At 42.8% G+C, this 6,949-nt stretch overlaps 1 protein-coding gene across 1 annotated transcript in view; it reads left to right on the plus strand.

The window, feature by feature from the left end:
- Window positions 1-4,898: 4,898 nt before the first annotated feature.
- Window positions 4,899-6,949, plus strand: part of TRAF3 (TNF receptor associated factor 3) — a 92,521-nt gene continuing 90,470 nt past the window's right edge. Inside the window, exon 1 of the mRNA XM_025197176.1 lies at window positions 4,899-6,878. The gene's annotated coding sequence lies outside the window, so the exon portion shown is untranslated. The remainder of the gene's footprint in view (window positions 6,879-6,949) is intronic.

A 6,949-nucleotide genomic window follows, 5' to 3' on the forward strand; every position in this document is an offset into this window, starting at 1 on the left:
AGCACACTTGAGCAGCTTCCGCATCGTGTATTCAGCATCCCTGTGTTTCAAAATGGTGGCGGGGGTGCTTCAACCAAAGCTCGTCACATTCAGCCTGATGGACATGTATACATTCAGCTTTTCTAAATAGTCCTTAATCTCTTCTTTCACCACTGTTGGCTCCTCACCTTCTCCCCAAACTGTGCTGCCAGGTGCAGTAGTCTGGGAGTGGACCTTGCCTGTGAAGACTGAGGTGAAAAAGGCATGAGTACTTCAGCCTTTTCCGCATGATCTCTAGGTTGCCTCCCCCATTCAGTACGTGACCCACACTTTCCCTGATTTTCCTCTTGTTGCTGACATACTTGTAGAAACCCTTCTCATTACCCTTCATGTCCTTTGCTAGTTGCAACTCCAAATGTGCGTTGGCCTTCCTGATTTCATCCCGGCATGCCTGAGCAATACTCTTATACTCCTCCCTAGTAATTTCTCCAAGTTTCCATTTCAATAAAATAAATTAGATAAAATAATATACATGCCAAATCATTCATTTACTGGTATAAACCCATCCAGATTCATGTTTGTACAAATCTGGGGGGGTTTGTTATTCTAAAACAGTTACTTGCCAATTTACACTAACATGGTGCTCTCCAGATTAAATATAAAACACAGTCCTTGCCTCTAAATTTTGTTACAGCATTATTTTTCTCAGATTCCATAGTTAGATTTGGATTTAAAAGATGCTAGATCTTGAAATGGAGGGACAAAGTTGCTCCATCAACTAGATAAATAGTTCTCTCTGGAGTATATCCACCACTGAAGTCAGCAGTCTGTTGATCTGAGTGGTTTACTCTGGGTTTACTATCGTGTAGCAGAGAACGGAATGTGGCCCTGTGGAGACTAAAAAAGTTTTACATTAGACAAATAAATCCCACCTATTTCAAGCTTCATTAATTTCTATTTTTTTTTGTCCTTCAGTTTTTATATTTGTCACATACTGGGTCTTGGCAGGGATGAAAAGTAAGATTTCCTAATAGTCTTGACTGCATTTTAGAAAGTCAGTTAACAGCAAATGATATTTTATATCAGCCAAGTGGATACAGTAGATGTAGTTGTTTTTAGTGACTGACTTTTGGCTTTAGTTTTTTACTGTGCTAAAGAGCCTCATCCAAGAGGAAAGGTAATCTATACAGTGTTGACGATCCAGAGCACTTAATAATCATGAGTCAGGCCTCAAAACTTCATGAAATTGGCTTAAAATCAAAAGGTTTAGAATGCAATATATACTGGTTTCTTTTTCCTTTTCTTCTGATTCTGAGCCTTCAAGGCATTCTTGGGTCAGATTTTCAAGCATTTCTCTTCAACTATTGCAAATTTCATAAGAAAATCGTGAGAATTGGCAACTTGCTCTATCTGTAGCTAAAGGTGCTCCAATCTTAAGATCTTTCCTTCTTGTTTCTTGAAAAAAATTCTTGAGGTATTAGAAAGGCGTTATTATTCCATTACAGTAACACTGGACATTTTTGTATTCAGTAAAAAACCTAAATGACTGTCATCTCTCTGCTGTGATGAGAAGCCCAGCTAAAGAGAACAGATCTTGATTTCAGTGGTGATGTTGATTTCTTATTATCACCATATAAATTGGGAGTAACTCCATGAAAGTCACTGAAGTCACTACAACTTTCTTCTACTAGGTAACTGGGATGAGAATCTCAGAAGCCTAAGGGAGAGACTAGGGACGCTGTTGTTGCTCTAGGGCTGTTTGCTGTCTCTTAGAGGTTAGTCCAGATTCGGGGTTCTAATTCTGCTTTCGAGTAAACTGGTTTAAATCTGGAGTGACCTCACCAAAGTCAGTGGACATGGCTGATTTCAAAACTAACTCCGGATAAATACTGGGAGAAAAAGCAGATTTTGTTTTGCGTGATGATGTGCTGGATTCTGGTTGTTCAGCCTTCACAACTATTTGCAGGGCAGACCTGGTATCAGTGAAAGTATAATAATGGTGGCAGTGTTGTTGTGCCAGTGTCATGGGTGGTGCAGCCTGACCTGCTGAATGTTTGTTACTGGTGATGAGGCGTGAAAAGGAAGGAAGCTGGCCCAGCTCTCAGCCCCAAGGTTCAATTCGAAAGGCTGACAGATTAAAAAAAATGCATCTTGCTTCTTGCAATATGAGTGCATTTGACATAGCATTGAAACTAAACGAGGAATAATTATTAACCTTCTCTGAAGATATCATTTGGCTGGATTCCTATTCTTAGGCCAGAGCTCCCTAATAAGGAACAGGCAAAAACTTTAGCTCTCCATAGTCTTTAGCCCTTAGAAACAGGGCGGCCACCAGGTTTGTTCTGAAACCAACTGTCAGTGCTCTCGAGAATACTGTTTCAGTTTCTCACTGTGCAGGAAGCTCCCCAGACTCTGTCACAAAACATCTATACGGTAGGATGAAACTGTCCAAAAATATCAGTTGATGTAAATATTAACCTCCTTTTCCCGCAGTTGCTAAGGAAAAATAGCTGGGTTAGAACGCATATAAAAGGTGTCTTCAGAGAAACTGAGTTACACCTGAGAAACGTAAACCTCCGTTGAAAATCTGTATGGTTGGGTGACTAAAAAAACTCAAGAAATGTCTCTGCAAGAGACATGGATTCAGTTTATAAAGCTGTCCGAGGCTCTCTTGAGAAGAACTGTGGAGCTTTCTGAATTGTGACCCACAGCAGGAAGTTACTGGGCATGTGCAAATCCTGAAAAGGTAGTGAGCAGTTGGAGACGGGTGCCCCATAGTCCCCCAAAAGAAGACAAAATAAGCTTTATATTACCAAGCAGTGATGCAGAAGGAAATGTATTCCTTTGTATTAGCACAGATGGAAGTTTAGGATGAGATGGTGCAAAATGGCCCAGTGTGTGATGACTAGACACAGTAAAAGTTGTTAGGGTAAAGCTAGTTTTAATAAAGAGGTTCTGAGACTAGTTTCTCTGCAAAACTAATCTAAGAACAGAAGGTCAACCCACAGGATGATGACCTCTAGGTAGATGAGAGTCAAGTTCTATGCAATTCACAGGGGCAGCATAGGTTTCACTGTGAAAAATATTCTGTCACTCTCAGGGCATTACATTGAGAAGAAAAGAGGAGCAGACAACTTTCATCCTGGCTATCTAGGAAAAACTCTTCCATGGTGGAGTATTGTTATTGATAACAACACTCTCAATGCTGCATGCATACCCAGGTAGAACCACTTGTCTTTCTGTCTTTCTTCAGGGAAGAGTTGATAAAGCCTTGTCATTCCTGATTGACATAAAATCTATTTGTTCAGGAATGCTTATTATCCATACAGTGAAGAAATTAGAATCAAGAGGACTATTAGATTCAGTTCAGCCTTTATCTCTTGCCACCTATTTTACTTTCATAATCATTGCAGTTGTTAGTTACACACTAGTATAACTACAGACAACATGTTACAGCTAGGGAGAGCTATTGGACCAGATCCTGGTTCCTAATGAGGCTGTTTTGTGCTGGTTCAGTGACACAAAGCTGTCTTAAAATTACCTTTACCAGGTACATACAGATTCAACTGCCAGTGGGAAATCTCCAGATGGCAGAAATTTGGTGTGGCTGGTTCTACACGTCTCAGCTGAGTTTAGGAGATTGCTGAGAATCGGGAGGTCTGCGTGGCTGGAGCATTGCTGTGGAATCCCTTGCTAGGGAACTGCATCATAAGGTTGCTGCAGCCAGGCATCATTTAATTCAGACTTGAGCTTCTTCCTGGGCCTGATCCAAAATCCATTGGAATAAGCTGAAATATGTCCTTTCACTTCAAAGGGCCTTGGATCAGATACTAACTTATGCTGGTAGCTGACCCAAGCCTGTCCACCCAGCTGACTGGGAGAGCTGGGGAGCTGACCTGTTATCTCTCACATAAGTCTCTTTATTACTCATTAAAGTAATATTATTGCTTTAAGCAATGCAGGGGCTGAAGATGGCTGAGGTGTAGTCTCAATGTACATTGTTCGCACCTTTGCAGGCTGACAACTGTATTCACAAAGGAGAACTATAAGGTTAATTCTGGAGTTAAGAATTAACTTCAAATAAGGGGAATCCTTATGTAATATACCCCTCCAGCTACTTAAATAACTCACCTCCAGAAAACTATAGGAATGTTGTTTCCAATACTCTTGCCACCTAAAAAGCCATCACTTGCAAAGAATTCAAACCAGAATACACTGAAATGTGGGAGATCTTTCTTTCATCTAGAAAGGGCTATTATACCAGAGTATTATATGATACTTCTGAAAATGAATTTATATATCCTATCTAGAGAGAGAGGGGGTACACATAGGAAGCCTTTATCATTCCTAGAATGCAATAAGTGAATGCACGTACATTCCCAGTGTATAGGAAAGAAGCAGTTCCATCCAGGCTATGCTAGACTCTCTCTCATTAAGGAAGGAGTATAAGCTGCAACTTTGTAAGAGCTCAAAGAATATGGTGTTTACAGTGGGAGTCATTCCTCAGAAAAGATATCAGGGAGGTGAAATAGAAAGTTATGAGGCTGAAGTTGATTGCCTCAGAAACAATACTGCACTTCTGCCACCACCTTAGAGAAAAAGGTTTGTAGACACCATCTTCAGTCAAAAATTATCCAGCTGGAGGGAAATGTACAATCCAATCCCTTAGTGTCAATTAGCATGAGGGACCCTAAGAGCAAGGCAAGCCTTAAGTCTTTGTAGTAAGAAAAATGCAGAAACTGGATTGTCAGTTACCTATCCAGGTAATAGGAATATAAACTTACACATTTTATTTGAGAGTATGTGCGAGAAACTGTGGAACAAGCATACCAAGTTCACTGAAACTATAATGGTTCTAGTAGCCTTGTATATAGAAGCAGGGCAGGAGTTCACCCACTACAGCAGGAATAGCCTGGACCTAGCGCCTTGCTTGATGTTACCAGAGTGAGCTGAATTGTTGTAAAGTGCAACAATTCAATTTGTATGGGAGATGAGGTTTCCCTGCCTCTCTTTTTCTCACAGGCTGCAGCCTACTGGGAACTTCTGAAAGAAGAATCATGTATTGTTGCACTTGTACAGTGTTGTCTTGTGTTGATAAAGGGTAATCTCAGGCCTAGCAAGGGATGAGATGCTAATGAAAATCGGGCTTGCTGTTGTAACAGTAAAAGTTGGTTTTAGGTTTACTGCCAAGTTTTTGCTAGCTTCTTTCCATTGTAACCACCACCATTCAATTTTTCTAAACCCTTTATGAATGACAGAGAAAAAGGAAAATCATTTAAAGCATGTGAAATATTATATTGTTTATGTAGATTGTATTGTTTGGCTTTCATTTCAACAATATCTTTTCCCCCTTTCCCTCTGACAGGCTTTCAGTGTTAGATGGGGGATAAGCTGTCCTTCTGAGGGGAAAGAGAAAAAGTTAGTGGGCTAAGGTCGGTGTGACTGGAAACCCAATCCTGTTTTCTTTAAGACCAAACAAAGTATCCTACATGCAAAAGGAAAGGGAGAAGAGCAGATGGGATAAAAAAAGGCGGGCTCTGCCTCTGGTGCTGGGTTACTTGCAACCTTGCTGCTGAAGAAACCCTGGCCCCAGCCATGTCTTATCAGTCATTCCCAAACTTGGCAATCTTGTGCTTGTGTTGGGGCTGTGTAAGGTGCTGCTTTCAGCTTGCTTTTCTGAACACAGGCTTGCAGTGGTATTGCAAATGTATAGCTGTCTTGGCAGCTAAGCCAGACTCCTATTAGGCAGAAGTAAAAGGAGAAAGGAAAGAGGAGAAATGTGACAGGAAAGGCAAAAAGAAAGGAAGCTACAACAGGAACCAAGCTTCACATGTCAGGTGGCGATTAGGATTTAGCAGAAGGCAGAGGGGGTGATGCCATATATTTCCCGATCTCTAGCTTCGCCTGTGGAGACAAGATGTCTTTCAGGATCGGGATGGTTAAGACCCAAGCCTGTTATGGTGGATTTCAAGGTCCCAGGAAATGATCTAGGAGGCTGCCATGGTGGTAAAACTTGCACGTCCTGTCTACTTGCTCTGTTGTTTCCATCTAAGGATCCCAGATAGTGTCCAAGAAGGGGTAATACCTTATGTCAATGAAATTAAACAAGCCCTACATCTTTCAGCAATTTCAAATGTAAAAGTCTCCTCCTAGTTCTAGACTCTCTCAGCTCATTCTCACGCCAATCCTTACTTTTACCTCAAAGTCCCCATAGCCCCCAAACCATCCAGATTATGCCAGTTTGTTTCCCACTTTCACTGATCTTGGTCAACACTTCTATGGAACTGGCTGAACAGGATTGCAGTTGCCTTGGACAAGGAACAAATTACAGTTCACGGCATAACAGCTGCCACTCCAATTAATGGAGATGGACAGCTGGCATTTTTACCTCTGGATCATCTAACCAAAGCTGAAGAGGCAAAATTGCCGGTGTCTGGTTTGCACCAGGATGCCCTTTGGAGCTGCTGCTAGTGAAGCAGTGAGGGAGCTCTCGCAGAGCCTGGGGTCACCTCAGGCCACACGCAACCTCCTCTCGCTTCTTCCCATACGATATGACAAACTCGACCCAGGTGAAAAGGGAGCGCGAGAGCGATGTAGCTGGGATGCCTTGTTGAGGCAAGGATGTCTTCGGGTGGTCTCTCCCATCAGACTGACTACGCGGTTGGGAGAAAAGTCGGACACACGAGATGCTCTTCCTCGGGTCTCTGAACACGGGGAGGCGAGCACGAGAACTGAAGCGCGGCGGAGGGGAGAGGCCGAGACGGTCTCGGGGGCAGCAGGCGGCTGGCTGAGAGATCCTGCCACAAGAGGGGCTGCGGGAAACCTCAGGCAGCTGCCAAGAGAAAGGAGAAGGGGGCTTGAACACCATGCACATATTTCTCCTCGGCCAGCAGTGACAGGTGCCTTGAATCCCGCCAGGCTCTCGCTGCCATCTTCCCCCTGGCTCCCGCGTCCCCTCCCCCCCGCCCCC

Source organism: Alligator sinensis, unplaced genomic scaffold (assembly GCF_000455745.1).
Source record: "Alligator sinensis unplaced genomic scaffold, ASM45574v1 scaffold85_1, whole genome shotgun sequence".
NCBI classification, from domain to species: domain Eukaryota; kingdom Metazoa; phylum Chordata; order Crocodylia; family Alligatoridae; genus Alligator; species Alligator sinensis.